This window comes from Rhinoderma darwinii (assembly GCF_050947455.1).
Source record: "Rhinoderma darwinii isolate aRhiDar2 chromosome 5 unlocalized genomic scaffold, aRhiDar2.hap1 SUPER_5_unloc_12, whole genome shotgun sequence".
Classification (NCBI taxonomy): Eukaryota; Metazoa; Chordata; class Amphibia; order Anura; family Rhinodermatidae; genus Rhinoderma; species Rhinoderma darwinii.
Window position 1 is genome coordinate 136,652 of NW_027461768.1, and position 26,091 is coordinate 162,742.

General features: G+C 47.3%; 4 non-coding genes and 3 pseudogenes across 4 annotated transcripts; all 7 read left to right on the forward strand.

The window, feature by feature from the left end:
• The first annotated feature begins 4,807 nt into the window (after positions 1-4,807).
• LOC142685159 (U2 spliceosomal RNA) lies at positions 4,808-4,982 on the forward strand (annotated as a pseudogene).
• A 6,840-nt stretch (positions 4,983-11,822) lies between these two features.
• Positions 11,823-12,014, forward strand: LOC142685170 (U2 spliceosomal RNA). The gene has a single exon (XR_012854715.1). It is a non-coding gene; the product is annotated as a U2 spliceosomal RNA (small nuclear RNA).
• A 1,286-nt stretch (positions 12,015-13,300) lies between these two features.
• Positions 13,301-13,411, forward strand: LOC142685211 (U2 spliceosomal RNA; annotated as a pseudogene).
• A 1,349-nt stretch (positions 13,412-14,760) lies between these two features.
• Positions 14,761-14,962, forward strand: LOC142685179 (U2 spliceosomal RNA; annotated as a pseudogene).
• Positions 14,963-16,248: 1,286 nt separating this feature from the next.
• LOC142685245 (U2 spliceosomal RNA) lies at positions 16,249-16,439 on the forward strand. The gene has a single exon (XR_012854754.1). It is a non-coding gene; the product is annotated as a U2 spliceosomal RNA (small nuclear RNA).
• Positions 16,440-17,725: 1,286 nt separating this feature from the next.
• Positions 17,726-17,916, forward strand: LOC142685246 (U2 spliceosomal RNA). The gene has a single exon (XR_012854755.1). It is a non-coding gene; the product is annotated as a U2 spliceosomal RNA (small nuclear RNA).
• A 6,839-nt stretch (positions 17,917-24,755) lies between these two features.
• LOC142685171 (U2 spliceosomal RNA) lies at positions 24,756-24,947 on the forward strand. The gene has a single exon (XR_012854716.1). It is a non-coding gene; the product is annotated as a U2 spliceosomal RNA (small nuclear RNA).
• Positions 24,948-26,091: the final 1,144 nt, after the last annotated feature.

Consider the following 26,091-nt stretch of genomic DNA (forward strand, 5'->3'; position numbering starts at 1 on the left):
CAAAGAGAGGAAAGGCGGGTGACGGTCTCAATGCGGAACCCACACACCCCCGGCAAAGACATCACCACGCTCCTGAAGCGGTTCTGCACAGTGGTGAGGGAACCCACCCACATCCTGAACGGACTCGGCTTCTGGACTGGCAAGTGGTCGGTAATCGTCCGACTGAACAAGGATTCAAGCGCGGAAGACGGCCTCCAGCACCTGCCCCAGTCATTCTCGCTGGGCAACTCCTACGGCCTCATCTACTACCCGGACATGCCGCAGATCTGCAGGAGATGCAGCAAGAAGGGTCATTCGATGAAGGACTGCAAGGAGGACGCCTGCAAGAACTGCCGGGTAACAGGACACGAGACCAAAGACTGCCCGAAACGGACAATGTGCAACCTCTGCGGACAAGCAGCCCACTCTTACAAGGACTGCCCGAAGAGGGATCGATCCTGGGCAACTGTAGCAGCGAAAGCTCCAGCCAGAGGGAACCCCGCCCCAGCCAGAGCTCCAGCGGCACAGAAGACCGGGAAAAAGAAGGATGGTAAGAAGACGACAGTCCCTCCCCCCCCTCTCCCGGCCCTCCCTCGCCCTACCCTTCCCACCCTCCCTCGCCCGGCCCTCCCCACCCCCCCGTCCCCAACCCCTGTCACCCCCACTGAGGCTCTCACCTTCTCCTACCCACCCATCTCAGTGGTCCTGTCACCTGCACCTCTCCCAACCCAGCCTCCCTTCTCCCCAGCTCCAGCAGCACTAACCTCTTCCCCTCCAGCTGCTGGAGTCCTCTCCCTGGAGGATTTTCCCCCTCTTGTCTCCTCAGGTGCCATCCAGAGGAAGAGAAAGGTGAGGGACAGCCCAGCGGCTGAGTCCTCAAAGCGACAAGTCGTGGAAATCTGCGAAGATTCCCTTGCGCAGCAGGAGGAAATGGAGCAGATGGTGGAGGAACTCGTGTCTGAACCTGAGGTCATCGACTTCACAACAGACATCCAGGTGGCTACAATCCTGGAACAATTTTTGTCAGAGGGCCTGCTGGATCTTTCGGACCCGCCAGGCGAGGAGGATCCGCCCGACCGGACTGGTAACTAAGGTGTATCGTTTGCACTGACCTTCTTTATTCTCCCCCATGGCCGCTAAACTTAACATCTTTAGCCTCAATGTGAGGAGTGTTAGAGATAGGACTAGATGTCAGATGGTGCTAACTTTTCTTTCCAAGCAGTCGAGTGATATATTTATGCTGCAGGAATGTACTCTCCCCTCTTCCAGGTCATATCATCACCTGGCCAGGCAGTGGACCCATGGCCCGTCCTACTGGTCTGGTGGGGGCGACTGTAAGTCTGCGGGGGTTGCCATCCTGATTAGGGGAGGCGTATTTACTGTTGACTCTGTCCAGGAGCTCGTCTGCGGCCGCTTGTTGGTCGTAGACGGTTCCTGGGCAGGAGAGCCGATTAGGCTCATCAGCGTGTACGCCCCCCCTATGAAGGCTGAGCGCCTGGAACTATTCCAGACCCTGCGGACCCAGCTCGCCACCACTAGGGCAGTGGTGATGGCCGGGGACTTCAACTGCCCCATCGAAGAGGATGGACGAAGCTCCGGCACTTCAATCAAGCTGGATGTCAGTTCCAAACTGCTTATCGAGATGGTAACCGAAGCATCCTTGCAGGACGTTGTGGGCTCCATGGGGATCGGCTCTGTGAACTATTCATGGAGCCGACCCGATGGCTCACTTCGTTCTCGGATTGACTTTGTGTTCACCTCCCGGGCAGTCAAGCAGCATGGGCACTCCATGGTCCCCTGCTTCTTCTCTGACCACAGGGCCATTCTCTTCCAGGGTGCCATCGGCCACGGTTTTCCTCCCGGCCCTGGCTCCTGGAAGCTGAATTGTGCCCTGCTGGAAAGAGAGGAGGTACTGGCGGAACTTAGAGACGCCTATATTGTTTGGAGGAATGATAAAGTTTTCTTTGACAAAACCTGTGACTGGTGGGAATATGTTAAAGTTGAATTTCGTTGTTTCTTTCAGGCAAAAAGTCGTCAACAGGCGTGTGAGAGGAAGAGAGACTTCAGAGAGATGCAGCGTCAGCTGCGATCCCTGCAAGACCTCCTTCAATGCGGCTGGGACGTCAGGAAGGAGCTGGAGGAAGCCAAAAAGGGCCTGAAAAGGCACTTTGAGGAGGAATCCAAGCGAATTGTCTTTCGTTCCAAGGTGGAGAACCTGGAGAAGGGTGAGAAATGTAACTCGTTCTTTTTCAGGAAACTCCATGCCGGCCACACGCCCCTGAAGGAACTCCGAGACGAGACCGGAAACATGCATTCTGGGAAGAAGGAGGTGATGGGAGTCGTCACAGACTACTACCGAAGCCTCTACTCCCGGAAAACCACTGACCCCGAAGCCGCCGATAAATTCCTGTCAGGTATCACTAATCATCTTGATCCTGCAGGTACGGAGGCTATGGATGTACCCCTGACGGTGGAGGAACTGCTCTCTGCCGCTAAATCCTTCAGACCCGGCAGGACCCCGGGCAGTGATGGTCTCCCAGCAGAGCTCTATGTAGCGCTGGGGGACTTGATCTGTCCGGACCTGCTGGAGCTCTATGAGGAGATGGTGGTGGAGGGTAGAATGCCACCGTCCTTGAGAGAAGGCATGATCACGATCTTGTATAAGCGGAAGGGGGAGAGATGTGACCTGAAAAACTGGCGTCCCATCTCTCTCCTGAACGTGGACTACAAGATCCTCGCCAAAGTATTGACCAACAGACTGAAGGTTGTCATCGGACAGATCATCGGATCGGACCAAACCTGCGGCATTCCTGGCCGTAGGGTGGCCGACAGTCTTGCCCTGGTGAGGGACACGGTGCATTACATGCAAAGCCGCCGTACACACGCGGCCCTGGTCAGTCTGGATCAGGAGAAGGCTTTTGACCGGGTCTCTCACGAATTCATGGGTAAGGCTCTGCGTAGGCTGCGGCTTGGCAGGTTGTTCTGTTTGTATGTTAACCTGATGTATTGCGACATTTACAGCTCGGTGCTGGTGAACGGCTGGAAGACTGACCCCTTTCCTGTATCGTCGGGGGTTAGACAAGGCTGTCCTCTTTCACCTCTCCTTTTTGTTTGTGTTATAGAGCTCTTCGCAGAGGCTATCCGGCAGAATGGAGAGATCAGAGGGATCACCGCACCAGGTCCAGGACACTTCGAGGTCAAATGCTCGCTGTACATGGACGACGTGACCGTCTTCTGCGCTGACCAGAGTTCGGTGACTGCACTCGTCCAGACCTGCGAGGAGTTCGGACGCGCTTCAGGGGCAAAAGTCAACTGCGGGAAGTCGGAAGCCATGCTCTTCGGAAAGTGGTACCTGCCTTCTCCTGCCTCCTTCCCGTTTACTATCAAGCCGGACCTCATCAAAATTCTGGGAGTCTGGTTCGGTAAGGAAGGTGCAGCCCTAAAGTCGTGGGAAGAACGCTTGGCCAAAGTCAACCAAAGGATCGGACTGTGGAGCCTCAGACAACTCACTATTGAGGGCAAAGCAATGGTCCTGCGTAACGAAGTCTTGCCTGTGCTACAATACACTGCACAGGCATGGCCCCCTCTAGCCACCGTCTCGAGGGCCATTACCAGGACTGTGTTTCGCTTCATCTGGGGCTCGAAAATGGACAGAGTAAAGCGGACTGTTATGTACAAGGAGCCCCGCAAAGGTGGGAAGGGTATACCCGATATTCCCACTCTGCTGCGGATCGCTTTTGTATGTGACTGTGTTCGTAGGACTCTGAGGACAGCAAACGGCTCTGCGGGCAAGGCCATGTCCCGCTACTTCCTCCTTCCCCTCTGGCGAGGTTTTGGCTGGGACAAGTGGGACAGCTCCTTCCCTTACAACTGGCACGCTCCCTGGTTCTACGGAGATGTCGTCCGGTTTGTGAGGGAGCATCAACTGGAGGGTCTTAAGCCCGACTTGTGGAAACCTAAGACGATCCACAAGCACATCAGAGCAAAGGACTCACTGGAGTCTGTTCCAGGGCTTCATGCCGACACGTTGGAGACTGTTTGGACTAACGTGTCATCTGGCAGGTTGACCAACGGGCACAAGGACATTTCATGGATGGCCATCCAGGGAGGACTGCCTCTTAGGTCATTCATGCATGCCCGCAACCTGTGCAAGACCCGGTACTGCCCCAGGTGCCCCTTCACGGAGGAAACATCTTTGCACACTTTCTGGCAGTGCCCCTTTGCACAGGGTCTGTTGAAAGCCTTGGAACATGAACTCAAGGACTCAGTACCCAGGAACAGACTGTCGTACCGCTCGGTACTTTATGGACTATTTCCTGGGAATACCACGGATGGAGCAATCCAGGAAGCCTGGCGCCTTATGAACTGTTTTAAGGACGCTATATGGTTCGCCAGGAACCGTCTGACTTTGCGGAGAGAGAGTGTGTCCGTCCAGGACTGCCGCAGGCTGATCCACAGCCTGCTCAGAGACTATTCCACCTGGGACAGCCCGGACGTCGATGAGGAAGAGGACTGATACTCCCCTTCCCCCCACTCTCCCTTCTTGTGTGTTGTCTTTCAATAAAGCTTCGGGCCTGTGATCTCCCCCTTCCCTATCCCCTCTTACCCACTCCCCCATCCCATCACTTGTCTGTAATGCTTTGTTGTTTGGCTTTAGTGAATGCAAGAATGTTAGTGTAGCATGTGGTGTAATGTATAGCATAGGCTAGCCTGTACTGTGTATTATACTGTCATGTTATGTTTGACGACTGTTATTATTTATTATTTGCTGCTTCATGGCTTGCGCTGCGTCGCAGTAATGTTTGTACGATGACGATTGATTGTCAATAAAGCATTTTTCAATCAAAAAATCTGTTCTTATCAGTTTAATATCTGATACGTCCCCTATCTGGGGACCATATATTAAATGGATTTTTAGAACAGGGAGATGGAAATAGAGCTTGCTCTGTCCACTCCACGCATTGACCTGGTATTGCAGTATTTCCAGGACCGGTGCACCCTTCCCTTATGTGTTGACTAAAATCAGATTCCAAAAGTGTTTTTTCTCTTTGCCATTGTTTCTGTCTTTCTGAAGGGATCTCCCCTTTTAATCCCATTATTTCAACACCTGTTGGACAATGCATTTGTACAGTCATGTGTGATAATGAGCTCATTTATTAAATGCAATTAATGAATACATTGCCACCTCTTGTTGTGTGTGTGTGTGTGTGTGTCTTCTGTGTTTCTGTGTTTCCGGCATTTCACATTGGAACAGCTCATTCACCTTCCTTGTCTTCTCTCCGCCCTCCCTCCCTCCCTCCCTCCTAGGTAAGTTAAAGAGCTGCACCTGAGCCAGCCACTGATTGATGCAGCACCACAGTCAAATAGTGGAGTGGAGTGGAGTAGGGGAACAGCAAACAGCCATTAAAGCAGCCAGCCGCCTACCCGCCACAATGGACCTACCTGTGTACACTAGGTGGATGTGATGGAATGTACTGTCGTCCCTACATTTCAAGAAGAAGTAAGAATTGCAGTTGCAACAAACCCTTGCTTGCCTACAAAGAGAGCAGCAATTTGGATTTGTTACTATGTTACCTGGAAGAATAACAAACTGTGCAAGGATGGAGGTTGTAGGAGCAAAGAGAAGTTGTCTGTAAAGTTGGTGGATGCCTATTTTCCATTTTGCAGTCCCTTGTCTCCCTCTTGTGGCCTCCTGGAGGCAAATAAATGTGCAAAAAAAAGACAGCCTGGCGGCCGGCTGTTGCAGTGTTGCCCTCTCAGGCAACACTGAGTGACTGACTGAGCCTCACAGTCTTATATAAAGTTCAGACGGAACTTTGCACGTGTCATAGTGGAGCCCTCAGGATTCCAGAGCCAGCTTTCTGACATCATAATGGGGCCTGCCTCAGAGATAAAAGCCTGGGCCCAGGCAGTGTTGTTCAGTGCTGCTCAGCAGGCAGCACAGGACTGGATTAAAGCTGATACAAGGTGTGAAGGAACAAGGGGTGGCTGTGGGCATGCACTTGCTGCCGCTGCCAGTGTTTATCTGCATGGCAGGAGGGCATTTGGGCGTTGCCAGGAAGGCGTTTTTATGTAGATTCCTCCTCTTTCAGCACTGCATTGTGGTGCAAGCAAAAGAAGCAAATCCTGTCTGGCTTCCTCTCCGGCCTTTATTCACCTCCCGCTTAGTAGCTGTAAATGTGTGTGAGCCTGCAGGGCCCCATGGAATTGCCTAGGAGTAGGCTGAATCGCTGCAAGGGGTGAACAGCAGTATGGGACAGGCTCGGGCAAGGCAAGGGCCGCTCGGGTTATCGCTTCTCGGCCTTTTGGCAAGATCAGGTGTAGTATTTCTGCATCTGGTTTTGTTGGGAGGTGTCCGGGGTACCCTGCTCCTTGGCCTTGGGGGATCGTCTCTTTTCACAGAGAGACTTCACCCCCTTGCTGCTATTTGGGGAGTGGGCTTAGCCCCCGGACAACGAGTTGCGATCGCGCCTTACCCAAGAGGTCAACCGGCCTTGAGGCGTTTTTCTAAGAGCGTTCCGAGGGCGTTTATCGGGCTTCGTAGGTGTCTGGGGTACCCTAATCCTTGGCCTTGGGGGAGGGTTCCACTTAATTGTGGAATCTGAGCCCTTGCTGCTATAAGGGACAGGCTTAGCCCCCAGGCACTGAAAATGCCATTTACATTTGGATTTGCATCCGGGGACACCCGGTTGCGCCAGTCCGTCCGCATCGAGGTGGAAGAAGGCCATCGCCAGCGGAAGAACCTTCGCTTCATTGTGGAGGTGATTCTGCTGGACTTCCTGGGGCTCAAGCGGGCGGACATCCTGTGTCTCAATGACCAGGAAAGCCGCGGTCGGTACACCGTATCCTTTACGGCCGCGGCATGTTGCGACAACATGCACAAAAGATTGTCTGATGCGGACCAGAGTGAGGAGCGGCTAAATGGACTGAACTTTTTATTCCTCTACGGGGAGGAAGAAGTCCCGCTCGTGATGTGCATGTTCAGTCCATTTGTCTCAGAGTGTGACATTGAAACCTTCCTCAGTCGTTACTGCAGGGAGGTCCGCTTCTCACATAAAATCTTGAACACCCAGAGCTTCTGGAATGGCAAAAGAAAATATTGGGTGAAGTTCCGCCAGGATCCCAATGGCATTGGAGGCTTACATCACCCACCCCAGAACTTTGCCATTGGGAAGAATCGAGGATTCCTATTTTACCCCCAGATGCCAATAGCCTGCCGGAACTGCTTGAGATATGGCCACACCAGAGAACATTGTGACCGGCCCCATGTGGTGCAGTGTAACAGGTGTGGCCAGGTTGGACACGTAGCGGCAAAATGCAGTTCCGAGGTGTTGTGCAATCTGTGCGGCATGACTGGGCATGCTTTTAAAGATTGCCCCCGCAGAGCGAAATCTGGGCCACCCAGACCAGGGCCAGAGCGGCAGTTTGCAACATGTGCAGACGCCGCTGGTAATGCCCCAAAACGAGCATTGACGACTGAGGGGTCCAGGCCAAAGTCCTTCACAGCTCCATCGGGGGGCCCACCGATGTCAGCCTCGAGGGACGGCCATAGGGATTCCACCGGGTCCAGGCAGAGCAGGAGGAATTCTGACTCTGCTGGACATAAGTTGACCGGCACCTCTGCAAACAGGTCCTCTGCTCCGCCTGCAGTGGACCCTGTTGAGGCAGTGGTTAGCGACAGGCGTCGTGGCTCCGTAGGTTCTGCAGTAGGACCTGACGCCTGTCCCAAGAGTGTGGGCATGGAGCGGAGACACTCTGTGTCAGACGAGGGCTCCATTAAGAAAACCCTAAAATATGCTGGATTGGAGCCTCGTTTTGACCATTTCCGGTCAACGGGGGGGTCGGAGCAAAGTTCCTCCACTGCGGTTGTGGAGGGGCTTGCGATGAAGGCTCCCCGTAAGCAGGCAAAGGTTGCCAAGAGTGATGGGACCTCACAGGCCCCTGTGCAGCTGCCCAGGAAGGACATCAGCGATATCTTCAGCCAGGGGCCAGAGATGGGTGAGAGCGACTTCGAGGAGATGGATAGGAGCCATTCTGCAAAGAGACAGCGAGAGGAAGAGGAGTCCGGAGTTCGGAGGAAAGCTGCCTATCGGAGTTCGGATGAGAGCAGTGTGGGGGTTGGAGCCGCCCACGTATCTGGCTCTGACCCTACCAACATCCAAGATTTATTGACCCCTCAAAAAGGGGGTCCAGACTCGCAGCTGATCTCCGAATACGACTCTTCTGGTTCGGACCCTGACCTCAACTAAGACTATGTTGGTTCCTATCAAAGTCGCCTCACTAAATGTGAGGTCCCTAAAGAGCCCTGTCCGCAGGACTGCTTTATTTTCATTTTTAGAGACTGTGGACTTTGACCTTTGCCTGCTTCAAGAATGTGGAATCCCTAATGACTTGGAATATCAAGATTTAAAGATGGACTGGAAACTAGGCCCCTCAGTCTGGTCTGGTGGAAATGACTGTCGCTCTGCGGGGGTTGGATTGCTCTGCCGAGGTCGTTTTATCTCCATCCAAACAGTGACTGAAATCATGCCCGGCAGAGCTATTTTAATACATTTGCTTTTTAATGGAATTTTAATTCGTGTTTTAAACGTTTATGCCCCTCCTACCAAACAGGAGAGGGCAGAACTATTAGAGATTTTACCATTGTTTTGTGTTGGGTCTACCCCCCTGCTGGTGGGTGGTGATTTTAACTGTGTGCGAGATGGAGAACACCGGCAGGGTGGGGATTTTAATCGAAAAATTGACCGTACTTCTTACCTGCTCAAGAATTTTATTGGTGATTTTAAATTGAAAGATTGCTGGAGGGAACTCTTGCCTGCGGACCCAGGCCCCACCTGGTCCAATGGAAGAGTGAGCTCCAGAATTGATTTTATTTTCACTTCTAATAGTTTTATTCCCAAAAAATGTTTGCTTTTAACAAATATTTTATCTGATCACAAGCTCCTTTCAGTGCACCTGGAGCTAGAGGGAGAGCAAAAAGCTTGTAGGGGTCCCTGGAGACTAAACACCACACTCCTGGAGGACCCCATCATTAAAGAGGAGTTTGTGCGGACCTACCAGTGTTGGCAGTCCCATAGAGCGCCCAGTCAGCCTATGCTACACTGGTGGGAGGGCATTAAACCCAAAATCAGAGCTTTTTTTATTCGAGCAGGTAAGAAGAAAGCAAAAGAGAAAAAACAATGGTTTTATGTTCTTAATAAACGTTTACATGTACTTTTTAAATTGAAGGAGATTGGTATGGATGTTGATGATGATATCTTAAATCTTAAAGCTGAAATAAAACATGCCATAGAAGAGAAAGGGAAACAAATAATTTTTAATTCACATGTAAAGCACCTCGAGGATGGCGAGAAGTGTTCCCGGTTCTTCTTCAAAAAGGTAATGGATAAACGAGATGTCATTTTAAACCTTGAAGGAGAAACCACTATGGTCGGCATTTTAAATTCTGCTTTTAATTTCTACCAATCTCTTTTTAACAAGAAAAATATTGATCCTTCCTTTTTAGAACATGTTCTTAATTCCCTTGATGCCAAGCTAGATATTTTAGACCAGGAAGTTTTATCCCGTAATATTACCTTGGAGGAACTTTTATTTGCTTTTAAAAGTTTTTCTAATGGGAAAGCTCCTGGGGAAGATGGTCTGCCCATCGAATTTTATCATGCTTTTTGGGAAATTTTAAAGAATGACATGTTTTTATTGTATAAGGAAGTTTTTATTACTGAAGAGCTGCCCCCTTCCTGGAGGAGGGGGATTGTGTCCTTAATTTTTAAAAAAGGTGAGAGGGACCAGTTAAAAAACTGGCGCCCTATTACTCTTTTAAACGTTGATTGTAAAATTTTAGCTAAACTAATAACAATCCGTTTTAAACCTTTTATTCATAAATTAATCCATCCAAACCAGGTATGTGGGGTACCTGGGAGGTCAATTACTGAGTCCCTGAATATTTTACGTGACATCATTTGGTATTTTAAAGAAAGGGGTCAAAGCCTTGCTATTTTATCCTTAGATTTCGAGAAGGCTTTTGACCGGGTCTCCCATGAATATCTTTTTATGGTTCTTAAAAAGATGGCTGTTCCTGAAATTATTTTAACACGTATTAAGCTTTTATATCGATCCTGTTTTAGCCAAATTTCTATCAACGGATTTTTAACTAAAGGTGTTCCTCTTTTATCAGGGGTGAAACAGGGGTGCCCGTTGTCTCCGCTCCTTTTTATTTGTGCCATAGAACCTCTGTTCACCCTAATAAGAGATGATAAAGTCATCAGAGGCGTGCCCATACCTGGAGGAAGGGGGAACCAGGTAAAAATCCTAGGCTATATGGATGACGCCACCGTCCTATGCCCAGACGCCGCTTCTATGAGACGGGCATTGAGGAACACCGGCTTTTTTTGTGAAGCCTCTGGTTTTAAATTAAACGTTGATAAGTGTGACTGTTTTTATACTGGTGTATGGGATTCCTCTGTGACACCAGGAGTTAACATGCAGCAGGATCAGATAAAAATTTTAGGAATTGTTTTTAATCAAGAAAACGATGGGAGACCCAATTGGGATTCAGTAATTGCCAAAATGGAAAAAAAGGTTTTAATGTGGAATTTGAGAAATCTCACCATGGAGGGAAAAGTTTTAATAATTAAATCTGTTTTATTACCCATAATGCTTTATGTAGCTATGGTTTTCCCTCCAACAATTTTATATATTAAAAAAGTGACCAGGATCTGTTTTATGTTTTTATGGGGTTCCAAAATGGAAAAACTAAAACGTGATTTTATGTACAGATGTAAGGACAATGGCGGGAGAGATGTTCCTAACCTTTTTAACTTCTTTTACATTAAATACTTTTGCTTCTGTTTTAAAATGTATAATTCTGATGGTATTTTTAGCTACTTTTTAAAGTACGCTACGGGCATGATTTTTAAACGATGGTTTCGTGTCCCTTTGAATTCTCCTGTGCTTCTGTGTCCCCCAAAACAATATGCGGTGCTCGAAAAAACTGTCAGGCTCCTAGGTCTCCAAGAATTGGAGCCTGACATATTGGGGGACCAGAAAAAAGTGTCACTCTCCTGTAGGCGGCAGGAGGATACACTGGCAGTTTCAAATTTCTCACAGGCAAGGTCCAAGGTGGTGTGGCGGAACGTTTTCGGGAAATTTATGGCAAATGTGCACAAGGACCTTGCCTGGGCAATCGTTCACCAGTGCCTCCCTACTCGTGAATTCCAGCATAGGCGAGGACTGGTGGCGAGAGCCAAGTGCCCGAGAGACAGGTGTGGTGACGACGAGACGGTAATGCACCTGTTTTGGAACTGCCCATATGCACAGGAGGTTTGGAGGAAGGTAGGCCCATTGCTGAAATGGGCCTGCGGTCTTAAAGATCTTAAATTTGAATACGTGTTTTATGGTCTTTTTAACTGCCCAAGTTTTAAACAGCAAATGGTCTGTTGGATCATTTTAAACTGTTTTAAGAATGCCATCTGGAAGGTTAGGAACATTCTGCTTTTTAAACATGATTTTATTGACGTTAAAAATTGTGTGAAATATGCCCTAAGTGAAATGTATATTTATTATCTTAGGGACAAAAAGCAGCTAGGGGTAAAAGAAGCAACATCCATGTGGTGTTTGCAAATGTGGAATACCATAACATTGTAAATAAAAATGGTTTTATTCTTTTATGTCTTTTATGCCCTGTATAAATTTTATCCTGCTATTGTTCTGTACTTTTATTATAACATCTGTATTAATGGTCTTATTATTATTACTTTTGTATTCATTTAAATGTATGAATATTCATGTATTATGCTGTTGATTTTATCTTGTGGTTTCAATTTTAAAAAAAAAGTCTGTAAAATATATTATTTTTGCCAATAAAAAACTTTGTTGAAACCTTATCTGTTCTTATCAGTTTAATATCTGATACGTCCCCTATCTGGGGACCATATATTAAATGGATTTTTAGAACAGGGAGATGGAAATAGAGCTTGCTCTGTCCACTCCACGCATTGACCTGGTATTGCAGTATTTCCAGGACCGGTGCACCCTTCCCTTATGTGTTGACTAAAATCAGATTCCAAAAGTGTTTTTTCTCTTTGCCATTGTTTCTGTCTTTCTGAAGGGATCTCCCCTTTTAATCCCATTATTTCAACACCTGTTGGACAATGCATTTGTACAGTCATGTGTGATAATGAGCTCATTTATTAAATGCAATTAATGAATACATTGCCACCTCTTGTTGTGTGTGTGTGTGTGTGTGTCTTCTGTGTTTCTGTGTTTCCGGCATTTCACATTGGAACAGCTCATTCACCTTCCTTGTCTTCTCTCCGCCCTCCCTCCCTCCCTCCCTCCTAGGTAAGTTAAAGAGCTGCACCTGAGCCAGCCACTGATTGATGCAGCACCACAGTCAAATAGTGGAGTGGAGTGGAGTAGGGGAACAGCAAACAGCCATTAAAGCAGCCAGCCGCCTACCCGCCACAATGGACCTACCTGTGTACACTAGGTGGATGTGATGGAATGTACTGTCGTCCCTACATTTCAAGAAGAAGTAAGAATTGCAGTTGCAACAAACCCTTGCTTGCCTACAAAGAGAGCAGCAATTTGGATTTGTTACTATGTTACCTGGAAGAATAACAAACTGTGCAAGGATGGAGGTTGTAGGAGCAAAGAGAAGTTGTCTGTAAAGTTGGTGGATGCCTATTTTCCATTTTGCAGTCCCTTGTCTCCCTCTTGTGGCCTCCTGGAGGCAAATAAATGTGCAAAAAAAAGACAGCCTGGCGGCCGGCTGTTGCAGTGTTGCCCTCTCAGGCAACACTGAGTGACTGACTGAGCCTCACAGTCTTATATAAAGTTCAGACGGAACTTTGCACGTGTCATAGTGGAGCCCTCAGGATTCCAGAGCCAGCTTTCTGACATCATAATGGGGCCTGCCTCAGAGATAAAAGCCTGGGCCCAGGCAGTGTTGTTCAGTGCTGCTCAGCAGGCAGCACAGGACTGGATTAAAGCTGATACAAGGTGTGAAGGAACAAGGGGTGGCTGTGGGCATGCACTTGCTGCCGCTGCCAGTGTTTATCTGCATGGCAGGAGGGCATTTGGGCGTTGCCAGGAAGGCGTTTTTATGTAGATTCCTCCTCTTTCAGCACTGCATTGTGGTGCAAGCAAAAGAAGCAAATCCTGTCTGGCTTCCTCTCCGGCCTTTATTCACCTCCCGCTTAGTAGCTGTAAATGTGTGTGAGCCTGCAGGGCCCCATGGAATTGCCTAGGAGTAGGCTGAATCGCTGCAAGGGGTGAACAGCAGTATGGGACAGGCTCGGGCAAGGCAAGGGCCGCTCGGGTTATCGCTTCTCGGCCTTTTGGCTAAGATCAAGTGTAGTACTTTAGGGTATTGCCTTGTTTCTTGGTCAGGAGGTGCCCTGGTACCCTTTTCCTTGGCCTGGGGGGATCGTTTCTCTTAGGAGAGACTTCACCCCTCTGCTGCTATTGGGGAGGAGGATTAGTCCAGGGCAACGGGGAGCGATCACCTGCCTGGTACTCCGGTACTGAAGGTATTTCTTTGGAGATTGCTGGAATTCTTTTGGAGCAGGATGGAGGAAATTCCCGAACATATGCGAACCAGGAATGCGGTCCGGTTTTTCGTGGAGGAATCTGAGAGGCAAAGGAAGGATTTGGAGTACATCACGAAGGTCCTTTTGTTGGATTTCTTTCAGCTGGAGAGATCGTGCATTTTGGCGGTGATGGACTATCCGAGGAGAGGGTGCTTTGACGTTACCTTCGCCACAGAAGAAATTTATGCTGTCTTTTTAGAACGCTTGAAGGAAGGTAAAAGGGACCCAAGACTTGTGGGTGTGAAGGTAACACCACATTTTGCGCCAAACAAAAAGTTGGTGGTCGTAAAAATGTTTTCGCCTTACGTGGATGAAGAGGACATTAAGTTATTTCTCAATAAGTTTTGTGAGGAGGTGGTGGGGAAGGGGAAAGTGTTTAACCCTTTTGGATTTTGGACTGGGAAGTGGAAATTTCTTTGTAAATTTGTGAGAATTGGTGAATCTAGAAACCTATTGTTTCCTCCAGCGCGGTTCAAGATTGGAAGTGCATGTGGAAATTTATTTTTTCCTGGAATGGATATGTTTTGTTTGAATTGTAAAGAGTATGGTCATGAGAGAGAAACCTGTGAGAGAGTAATGTGTACAAAATGTCTGCAAGAGGGACATAAGTATAATGAATGTCAGAAAGGGAAAGTATGTAATATGTGTGGAGAGGAGGGGCACATATTCAAATCATGCCCAAAGAAAAGCAAACGTGAGGTACAAGAGGAAAATAAGAAGATAGTCAAAAGAAAGGAAGCGGAAGTTAGTTTGGAAGAAGGCAAGCTTCAGAAATTGGAAGGAAGTGGGCAAAGTGATGAGAAAAAAAGGAAAAAAGCAGAGAGAAAGAAAAAAAGTGTCATTTCAGAAGAGGAAAGAGCAGAAAGAGACAGGTTACTGGAAGAAGTAGAGCAGTTACGTAGTAGAATTAATTTTGAAAAAATGCGGAGGAGGGTGCGGCTCTGTGTAAGAGAAAATTTACCAGGGTTTCTTGAAAGGTATGGTGTGCCAACGTGGTTAACGTGCATTGTAAACTGTGAATGGGATGGTAATGATTTGCAGGAACATCTAGTGGATATGTTAGGAACTATTGCTGTTAAAAAAGGAATGTTTTTTTGATTTCTTAAGAAAAAAAGGAAAGAGGAAAACAAAAATTAATTGTACGTTTTCAGTTTTCATTGTGATGATCTAAGTCTTTTTTATTTTGAATTTTATGATTTTTAAGACGTGATCTGAATGGAAAAAAAAAAAAAAAAAAAAAATCTGTTCTTATCAGTTTAATATCTGATACGTCCCCTATCTGGGGACCATATATTAAATGGATTTTTAGAACAGGGAGATGGAAATAGAGCTTGCTCTGTCCACTCCACGCATTGACCTGGTATTGCAGTATTTCCAGGACCGGTGCACCCTTCCCTTATGTGTTGACTAAAATCAGATTCCAAAAGTGTTTTTTCTCTTTGCCATTGTTTCTGTCTTTCTGAAGGGATCTCCCCTTTTAATCCCATTATTTCAACACCTGTTGGACAATGCATTTGTACAGTCATGTGTGATAATGAGCTCATTTATTAAATGCAATTAATGAATACATTGCCACCTCTTGTTGTGTGTGTGTGTGTGTGTGTCTTCTGTGTTTCTGTGTTTCCGGCATTTCACATTGGAACAGCTCATTCACCTTCCTTGTCTTCTCTCCGCCCTCCCTCCCTCCCTCCCTCCTAGGTAAGTTAAAGAGCTGCACCTGAGCCAGCCACTGATTGATGCAGCACCACAGTCAAATAGTGGAGTGGAGTGGAGTAGGGGAACAGCAAACAGCCATTAAAGCAGCCAGCCGCCTACCCGCCACAATGGACCTACCTGTGTACACTAGGTGGATGTGATGGAATGTACTGTCGTCCCTACATTTCAAGAAGAAGTAAGAATTGCAGTTGCAACAAACCCTTGCTTGCCTACAAAGAGAGCAGCAATTTGGATTTGTTACTATGTTACCTGGAAGAATAACAAACTGTGCAAGGATGGAGGTTGTAGGAGCAAAGAGAAGTTGTCTGTAAAGTTGGTGGATGCCTATTTTCCATTTTGCAGTCCCTTGTCTCCCTCTTGTGGCCTCCTGGAGGCAAATAAATGTGCAAAAAAAAGACAGCCTGGCGGCCGGCTGTTGCAGTGTTGCCCTCTCAGGCAACACTGAGTGACTGACTGAGCCTCACAGTCTTATATAAAGTTCAGACGGAACTTTGCACGTGTCATAGTGGAGCCCTCAGGATTCCAGAGCCAGCTTTCTGACATCATAATGGGGCCTGCCTCAGAGATAAAAGCCTGGGCCCAGGCAGTGTTGTTCAGTGCTGCTCAGCAGGCAGCACAGGACTGGATTAAAGCTGATACAAGGTGTGAAGGAACAAGGGGTGGCTGTGGGCATGCACTTGCTGCCGCTGCCAGTGTTTATCTGCATGGCAGGAGGGCATTTGGGCGTTGCCAGGAAGGCGTTTTTATGTAGATTCCTCCTCTTTCAGCACTGCATTGTGGTGCAAGCAAAAGAAGCAAATCCTGTCTGGCTTCCTCTCCGGCCTTTATTCACCTCCCGCTTAGTAGCTGTAAATGTGTGTGAGCCTGCAGGGCCCCATGGAATTGCCTAGGAGTAGGCTGAATCGCTGCAAGGGGTGAACAGCAGTATGGGACAGGCTCGGGCAAGGCAAGGGCCGCTCGGGTTATCGCTTCTCGGCCTTTTGGCTAAGATCAAGTGTAGTATCTGTTCTTATCAGTTTAATATCTGATACGTCCCCTATCTGGGGACCATATATTAAATGGATTTTTAGAACAGGGAGATGGAAATAGAGCTTGCTCTGTCCACTCCACGCATTGACCTGGTATTGCAGTATTTCCAGGACCGGTGCACCCTTCCCTTATGTGTTGACTAAAATCAGATTCCAAAAGTGTTTTTTCTCTTTGCCATTGTTTCTGTCTTTCTGAAGGGATCTCCCCTTTTAATCCCATTATTTCAACACCTGTTGGACAATGCATTTGTACAGTCATGTGTGATAATGAGCTCATTTATTAAATGCAATTAATGAATACATTGCCACCTCTTGTTGTGTGTGTGTGTGTGTGTGTCTTCTGTGTTTCTGTGTTTCCGGCATTTCACATTGGAACAGCTCATTCACCTTCCTTGTCTTCTCTCCGCCCTCCCTCCCTCCCTCCCTCCTAGGTAAGTTAAAGAGCTGCACCTGAGCCAGCCACTGATTGATGCAGCACCACAGTCAAATAGTGGAGTGGAGTGGAGTAGGGGAACAGCAAACAGCCATTAAAGCAGCCAGCCGCCTACCCGCCACAATGGACCTACCTGTGTACACTAGGTGGATGTGATGGAATGTACTGTCGTCCCTACATTTCAAGAAGAAGTAAGAATTGCAGTTGCAACAAACCCTTGCTTGCCTACAAAGAGAGCAGCAATTTGGATTTGTTACTATGTTACCTGGAAGAATAACAAACTGTGCAAGGATGGAGGTTGTAGGAGCAAAGAGAAGTTGTCTGTAAAGTTGGTGGATGCCTATTTTCCATTTTGCAGTCCCTTGTCTCCCTCTTGTGGCCTCCTGGAGGCAAATAAATGTGCAAAAAAAAGACAGCCTGGCGGCCGGCTGTTGCAGTGTTGCCCTCTCAGGCAACACTGAGTGACTGACTGAGCCTCACAGTCTTATATAAAGTTCAGACGGAACTTTGCACGTGTCATAGTGGAGCCCTCAGGATTCCAGAGCCAGCTTTCTGACATCATAATGGGGCCTGCCTCAGAGATAAAAGCCTGGGCCCAGGCAGTGTTGTTCAGTGCTGCTCAGCAGGCAGCACAGGACTGGATTAAAGCTGATACAAGGTGTGAAGGAACAAGGGGTGGCTGTGGGCATGCACTTGCTGCCGCTGCCAGTGTTTATCTGCATGGCAGGAGGGCATTTGGGCGTTGCCAGGAAGGCGTTTTTATGTAGATTCCTCCTCTTTCAGCACTGCATTGTGGTGCAAGCAAAAGAAGCAAATCCTGTCTGGCTTCCTCTCCGGCCTTTATTCACCTCCCGCTTAGTAGCTGTAAATGTGTGTGAGCCTGCAGGGCCCCATGGAATTGCCTAGGAGTAGGCTGAATCGCTGCAAGGGGTGAACAGCAGTATGGGACAGGCTCGGGCAAGGCAAGGGCCGCTCGGGTTATCGCTTCTCGGCCTTTTGGCTAAGATCAAGTGTAGTATCTGTTCTTATCAGTTTAATATCTGATACGTCCCCTATCTGGGGACCATATATTAAATGGATTTTTAGAACAGGGAGATGGAAATAGAGCTTGCTCTGTCCACTCCACGCATTGACCTGGTATTGCAGTATTTCCAGGACCGGTGCACCCTTCCCTTATGTGTTGACTAAAATCAGATTCCAAAAGTGTTTTTTCTCTTTGCCATTGTTTCTGTCTTTCTGAAGGGATCTCCCCTTTTAATCCCATTATTTCAACACCTGTTGGACAATGCATTTGTACAGTCATGTGTGATAATGAGCTCATTTATTAAATGCAATTAATGAATACATTGCCACCTCTTGTTGTGTGTGTGTGTGTGTGTGTCTTCTGTGTTTCTGTGTTTCCGGCATTTCACATTGGAACAGCTCATTCACCTTCCTTGTCTTCTCTCCGCCCTCCCTCCCTCCCTCCCTCCTAGGTAAGTTAAAGAGCTGCACCTGAGCCAGCCACTGATTGATGCAGCACCACAGTCAAATAGTGGAGTGGAGTGGAGTAGGGGAACAGCAAACAGCCATTAAAGCAGCCAGCCGCCTACCCGCCACAATGGACCTACCTGTGTACACTAGGTGGATGTGATGGAATGTACTGTCGTCCCTACATTTCAAGAAGAAGTAAGAATTGCAGTTGCAACAAACCCTTGCTTGCCTACAAAGAGAGCAGCAATTTGGATTTGTTACTATGTTACCTGGAAGAATAACAAACTGTGCAAGGATGGAGGTTGTAGGAGCAAAGAGAAGTTGTCTGTAAAGTTGGTGGATGCCTATTTTCCATTTTGCAGTCCCTTGTCTCCCTCTTGTGGCCTCCTGGAGGCAAATAAATGTGCAAAAAAAAGACAGCCTGGCGGCCGGCTGTTGCAGTGTTGCCCTCTCAGGCAACACTGAGTGACTGACTGAGCCTCACAGTCTTATATAAAGTTCAGACGGAACTTTGCACGTGTCATAGTGGAGCCCTCAGGATTCCAGAGCCAGCTTTCTGACATCATAATGGGGCCTGCCTCAGAGATAAAAGCCTGGGCCCAGGCAGTGTTGTTCAGTGCTGCTCAGCAGGCAGCACAGGACTGGATTAAAGCTGATACAAGGTGTGAAGGAACAAGGGGTGGCTGTGGGCATGCACTTGCTGCCGCTGCCAGTGTTTATCTGCATGGCAGGAGGGCATTTGGGCGTTGCCAGGAAGGCGTTTTTATGTAGATTCCTCCTCTTTCAGCACTGCATTGTGGTGCAAGCAAAAGAAGCAAATCCTGTCTGGCTTCCTCTCCGGCCTTTATTCACCTCCCGCTTAGTAGCTGTAAATGTGTGTGAGCCTGCAGGGCCCCATGGAATTGCCTAGGAGTAGGCTGAATCGCTGCAAGGGGTGAACAGCAGTATGGGACAGGCTCGGGCAAGGCAAGGGCCGCTCGGGTTATCGCTTCTCGGCCTTTTGGCAAGATCAGGTGTAGTATTTCTGCATCTGGTTTTGTTGGGAGGTGTCCGGGGTACCCTGCTCCTTGGCCTTGGGGGATCGTCTCTTTTCACAGAGAGACTTCACCCCCTTGCTGCTATTTGGGGAGTGGGCTTAGCCCCCGGACAACGAGTTGCGATCGCGCCTTACCCAAGAGGTCAACCGGCCTTGAGGCGTTTTTCTAAGAGCGTTCCGAGGGCGTTTATCGGGCTTCGTAGGTGTCTGGGGTACCCTAATCCTTGGCCTTGGGGGAGGGTTCCACTTAATTGTGGAATCTGAGCCCTTGCTGCTATAAGGGACAGGCTTAGCCCCCAGGCACTGAAAATGCCATATACATTTGGATTTGCATCCGGGGACACCCGGTTGCGCCAGTCCGTCCGCATCGAGGTGGAAGAAGGCCATCGCCAGCGGAAGAACCTTCGCTTCATTGTGGAGGTGATTCTGCTGGACTTCCTGGGGCTCAAGCGGGCGGACATCCTGTGTCTCAACGACCAGGAAAGCCGCGGTCGGTACACCGTATCCTTTACGGCCGCGGCATGTTGCGACAACATGCACAAAAGATTGTCTGATGCGGACCAGAGTGAGGAGCGGCTAAATGGACTGAACTTTTTATTCCTCTACGGGGAGGAAGAAGTCCCGCTCGTGATGTGCATGTTCAGTCCATTTGTCTCAGAGTGTGACATTGAAACCTTCCTCAGTCGTTACTGCAGGGAGGTCCGCTTCTCACATAAAATCTTGAACACCCAGAGCTTCTGGAATGGCAAAAGAAAATATTGGGTGAAGTTCCGCCAGGATCCCAATGGCATTGGAGGCTTACATCACCCACCCCAGAACTTTGCCATTGGGAAGAATCGAGGATTCCTATTTTACCCCCAGATGCCAATAGCCTGCCGGAACTGCTTGAGATATGGCCACACCAGAGAACATTGTGACCGGCCCCATGTGGTGCAGTGTAACAGGTGTGGCCAGGTTGGACACGTAGCGGCAAAATGCAGTTCCGAGGTGTTGTGCAATCTGTGCGGCATGACTGGGCATGCTTTTAAAGATTGCCCCCGCAGAGCGAAATCTGGGCCACCCAGACCAGGGCCAGAGCGGCAGTTTGCAACATGTGCAGACGCCGCTGGTAATGCCCCAAAACGAGCATTGACGACTGAGGGGTCCAGGCCAAAGTCCTTCACAGCTCCATCGGGGGGCCCACCGATGTCAGCCTCGAGGGACGGCCATAGGGATTCCACCGGGTCCAGGCAGAGCAGGAGGAATTCTGACTCTGCTGGACATAAGTTGACCGGCACCTCTGCAAACAGGTCCTCTGCTCCGCCTGCAGTGGACCCTGTTGAGGCAGTGGTTAGCGACAGGCGTCGTGGCTCCGTAGGTTCTGCAGTAGGACCTGACGCCTGTCCCAAGAGTGTGGGCATGGAGCGGAGACACTCTGTGTCAGACGAGGGCTCCATTAAGAAAACCCTAAAATATGCTGGATTGGAGCCTCGTTTTGACCATTTCCGGTCAACGGGGGGGTCGGAGCAAAGTTCCTCCACTGCGGTTGTGGAGGGGCTTGCGATGAAGGCTCCCCGTAAGCAGGCAAAGGTTGCCAAGAGTGATGGGACCTCACAGGCCCCTGTGCAGCTGCCCAGGAAGGACATCAGCGATATCTTCAGCCAGGGGCCAGAGATGGGTGAGAGCGACTTCGAGGAGATGGATAGGAGCCATTCTGCAAAGAGACAGCGAGAGGAAGAGGAGTCCGGAGTTCGGAGGAAAGCTGCCTATCGGAGTTCGGATGAGAGCAGTGTGGGGGTTGGAGCCGCCCACGTATCTGGCTCTGACCCTACCAACATCCAAGATTTATTGACCCCTCAAAAAGGGGGTCCAGACTCGCAGCTGATCTCCGAGTACGACTCTTCTGGTTCGGACCCTGACCTCAACTAAGACTATGTTGGTTCCTATCAAAGTCGCCTCACTAAATGTGAGGTCCCTAAAGAGCCCTGTCCGCAGGACTGCTTTATTTTCATTTTTAGAGACTGTGGACTTTGACCTTTGCCTGCTTCAAGAATGTGGAATCCCTAATGACTTGGAATATCAAGATTTAAAGATGGACTGGAAACTAGGCCCCTCAGTCTGGTCTGGTGGAAATGACTGTCGCTCTGCGGGGGTTGGATTGCTCTGCCGAGGTCGTTTTATCTCCATCCAAACAGTGACTGAAATCATGCCCGGCAGAGCTATTTTAATACATTTGCTTTTTAATGGAATTTTAATTCGTGTTTTAAACGTTTATGCCCCTCCTACCAAACAGGAGAGGGCAGAACTATTAGAGATTTTACCATTGTTTTGTGTTGGGTCTACCCCCCTGCTGGTGGGTGGTGATTTTAACTGTGTGCGAGATGGAGAACACCGGCAGGGTGGGGATTTTAATCGAAAAATTGACCGTACTTCTTACCTGCTCAAGAATTTTATTGGTGATTTTAAATTGAAAGATTGCTGGAGGGAACTCTTGCCTGCGGACCCAGGCCCCACCTGGTCCAATGGAAGAGTGAGCTCCAGAATTGATTTTATTTTCACTTCTAATAGTTTTATTCCCAAAAAATGTTTGCTTTTAACAAATATTTTATCTGATCACAAGCTCCTTTCAGTGCACCTGGAGCTAGAGGGAGAGCAAAAAGCTTGTAGGGGTCCCTGGAGACTAAACACCACACTCCTGGAGGACCCCATCATTAAAGAGGAGTTTGTGCGGACCTACCAGTGTTGGCAGTCCCATAGAGCGCCCAGTCAGCCTATGCTACACTGGTGGGAGGGCATTAAACCCAAAATCAGAGCTTTTTTTATTCGAGCAGGTAAGAAGAAAGCAAAAGAGAAAAAACAATGGTTTTATGTTCTTAATAAACGTTTACATGTACTTTTTAAATTGAAGGAGATTGGTATGGATGTTGATGATGATATCTTAAATCTTAAAGCTGAAATAAAATATGCCATAGAAGAGAAAGGGAAACAAATAATTTTTAATTCACATGTAAAGCACCTCGAGGATGGCGAGAAGTGTTCCCGGTTCTTCTTCAAAAAGGTAATGGATAAACGAGATGTCATTTTAAACCTTGAAGGAGAAACCACTATGGTCGGCATTTTAAATTCTGCTTTTAATTTCTACCAATCTCTTTTTAACAAGAAAAATATTGATCCTTCCTTTTTAGAACATGTTCTTAATTCCCTTGATGCCAAGCTAGATATTTTAGACCAGGAAGTTTTATCCCGTAATATTACCTTGGAGGAACTTTTATTTGCTTTTAAAAGTTTTTCTAATGGGAAAGCTCCTGGGGAAGATGGTCTGCCCATCGAATTTTATCATGCTTTTTGGGAAATTTTAAAGAATGACATGTTTTTATTGTATAAGGAAGTTTTTATTACTGAAGAGCTGCCCCCTTCCTGGAGGAGGGGGATTGTGTCCTTAATTTTTAAAAAAGGTGAGAGGGACCAGTTAAAAAACTGGCGCCCTATTACTCTTTTAAACGTTGATTGTAAAATTTTAGCTAAACTAATAACAATCCGTTTTAAACCTTTTATTCATAAATTAATCCATCCAAACCAGGTATGTGGGGTACCTGGGAGGTCAATTACTGAGTCCCTGAATATTTTACGTGACATCATTTGGTATTTTAAAGAAAGGGGTCAAAGCCTTGCTATTTTATCCTTAGATTTCGAGAAGGCTTTTGACCGGGTCTCCCATGAATATCTTTTTATGGTTCTTAAAAAGATGGCTGTTCCTGAAATTATTTTAACACGTATTAAGCTTTTATATCGATCCTGTTTTAGCCAAATTTCTATCAACGGATTTTTAACTAAAGGTGTTCCTCTTTTATCAGGGGTGAAACAGGGGTGCCCGTTGTCTCCGCTCCTTTTTATTTGTGCCATAGAACCTCTGTTCACCCTAATAAGAGATGATAAAGTCATCAGAGGCGTGCCCATACCTGGAGGAAGGGGGAACCAGGTAAAAATCCTAGGCTATATGGATGACGCCACCGTCCTATGCCCAGACGCCGCTTCTATGAGACGGGCATTGAGGAACACCGGCTTTTTTTGTGAAGCCTCTGGTTTTAAATTAAACGTTGATAAGTGTGACTGTTTTTATACTGGTGTATGGGATTCCTCTGTGACACCAGGAGTTAACATGCAGCAGGATCAGATAAAAATTTTAGGAATTGTTTTTAATCAAGAAAACGATGGGAGACCCAATTGGGATTCAGTAATTGCCAAAATGGAAAAAAAGGTTTTAATGTGGAATTTGAGAAATCTCACCATGGAGGGAAAAGTTTTAATAATTAAATCTGTTTTATTACCCATAATGCTTTATGTAGCTATGGTTTTCCCTCCAACAATTTTATATATTAAAAAAGTGACCAGGATCTGTTTTATGTTTTTATGGGGTTCCAAAATGGAAAAACTAAAACGTGATTTTATGTACAGATGTAAGGACAATGGCGGGAGAGATGTTCCTAACCTTTTTAACTTCTTTTACATTAAATACTTTTGCTTCTGTTTTAAAATATATAATTCTGATGGTATTTTTAGCTACTTTTTAAAGTACGCTACGGGCATGATTTTTAAACGATGGTTTCGTGTCCCTTTGAATTCTCCTGTGCTTCTGTGTCCCCCAAAACAATATGCGGTGCTCGAAAAAACTGTCAGGCTCCTAGGTCTCCAAGAATTGGAGCCTGACATATTGGGGGACCAGAAAAAAGTGTCACTCTCCTGTAGGCGGCAGGAGGATACACTGGCAGTTTCAAATTTCTCACAGGCAAGGTCCAAGGTGGTGTGGCGGAACGTTTTCGGGAAATTTATGGCAAATGTGCACAAGGACCTTGCCTGGGCAATCGTTCACCAGTGCCTCCCTACTCGTGAATTCCAGCATAGGCGAGGACTGGTGGCGAGAGCCAAGTGCCCGAGAGACAGGTGTGGTGACGACGAGACGATAATGCACCTGTTTTGGAACTGCCCATATGCACAGGAGGTTTGGAGGAAGGTAGGCCCATTGCTGAAATGGGCCTGCGGTCTTAAAGATCTTAAATTTGAATACGTGTTTTATGGTCTTTTTAACTGCCCAAGTTTTAAACAGCAAATGGTCTGTTGGATCATTTTAAACTGTTTTAAGAATGCCATTTGGAAGGTTAGGAACATTCTGCTTTTTAAACATGATTTTATTGACGTTAAAAATTGTGTGAAATATGCCCTAAGTGAAATGTATATTTATTATCTTAGGGACAAAAAGCAGCTAGGGGTAAAAGAAGCAACATCCATGTGGTGTTTGCAAATGTGGAATACCATAACATTGTAAATAAAAATGGTTTTATTCTTTTATGTCTTTTATGCCCTGTATAAATTTTATCCTGCTATTGTTCTGTACTTTTATTATAACATCTGTATTAATGGTCTTATTATTATTACTTTTGTATTCATTTAAATGTATGAATATTCATGTATTATGCTGTTGATTTTATCTTGTGGTTTCAATTTTAAAAAAAAGTCTGTAAAATATATTATTTTTGCCAATAAAAAACTTTGTTGAAACCTTATCTGTTCTTATCAGTTTAATATCTGATACGTCCCCTATCTGGGGACCATATATTAAATGGATTTTTAGAACAGGGAGATGGAAATAGAGCTTGCTCTGTCCACTCCACGCATTGACCTGGTATTGCAGTATTTCCAGGACCGGTGCACCCTTCCCTTATGTGTTGACTAAAATCAGATTCCAAAAGTGTTTTTTCTCTTTGCCATTGTTTCTGTCTTTCTGAAGGGATCTCCCCTTTTAATCCCATTATTTCAACACCTGTTGGACAATGCATTTGTACAGTCATGTGTGATAATGAGCTCATTTATTAAATGCAATTAATGAATACATTGCCACCTCTTGTTGTGTGTGTGTGTGTGTGTGTCTTCTGTGTTTCTGTGTTTCCGGCATTTCACATTGGAACAGCTCATTCACCTTCCTTGTCTTCTCTCCGCCCTCCCTCCCTCCCTCCCTCCTAGGTAAGTTAAAGAGCTGCACCTGAGCCAGCCACTGATTGATGCAGCACCACAGTCAAATAGTGGAGTGGAGTGGAGTAGGGGAACAGCAAACAGCCATTAAAGCAGCCAGCCGCCTACCCGCCACAATGGACCTACCTGTGTACACTAGGTGGATGTGATGGAATGTACTGTCGTCCCTACATTTCAAGAAGAAGTAAGAATTGCAGTTGCAACAAACCCTTGCTTGCCTACAAAGAGAGCAGCAATTTGGATTTGTTACTATGTTACCTGGAAGAATAACAAACTGTGCAAGGATGGAGGTTGTAGGAGCAAAGAGAAGTTGTCTGTAAAGTTGGTGGATGCCTATTTTCCATTTTGCAGTCCCTTGTCTCCCTCTTGTGGCCTCCTGGAGGCAAATAAATGTGCAAAAAAAAGACAGCCTGGCGGCCGGCTGTTGCAGTGTTGCCCTCTCAGGCAACACTGAGTGACTGACTGAGCCTCACAGTCTTATATAAAGTTCAGACGGAACTTTGCACGTGTCATAGTGGAGCCCTCAGGATTCCAGAGCCAGCTTTCTGACATCATAATGGGGCCTGCCTCAGAGATAAAAGCCTGGGCCCAGGCAGTGTTGTTCAGTGCTGCTCAGCAGGCAGCACAGGACTGGATTAAAGCTGATACAAGGTGTGAAGGAACAAGGGGTGGCTGTGGGCATGCACTTGCTGCCGCTGCCAGTGTTTATCTGCATGGCAGGAGGGCATTTGGGCGTTGCCAGGAAGGCGTTTTTATGTAGATTCCTCCTCTTTCAGCACTGCATTGTGGTGCAAGCAAAAGAAGCAAATCCTGTCTGGCTTCCTCTCCGGC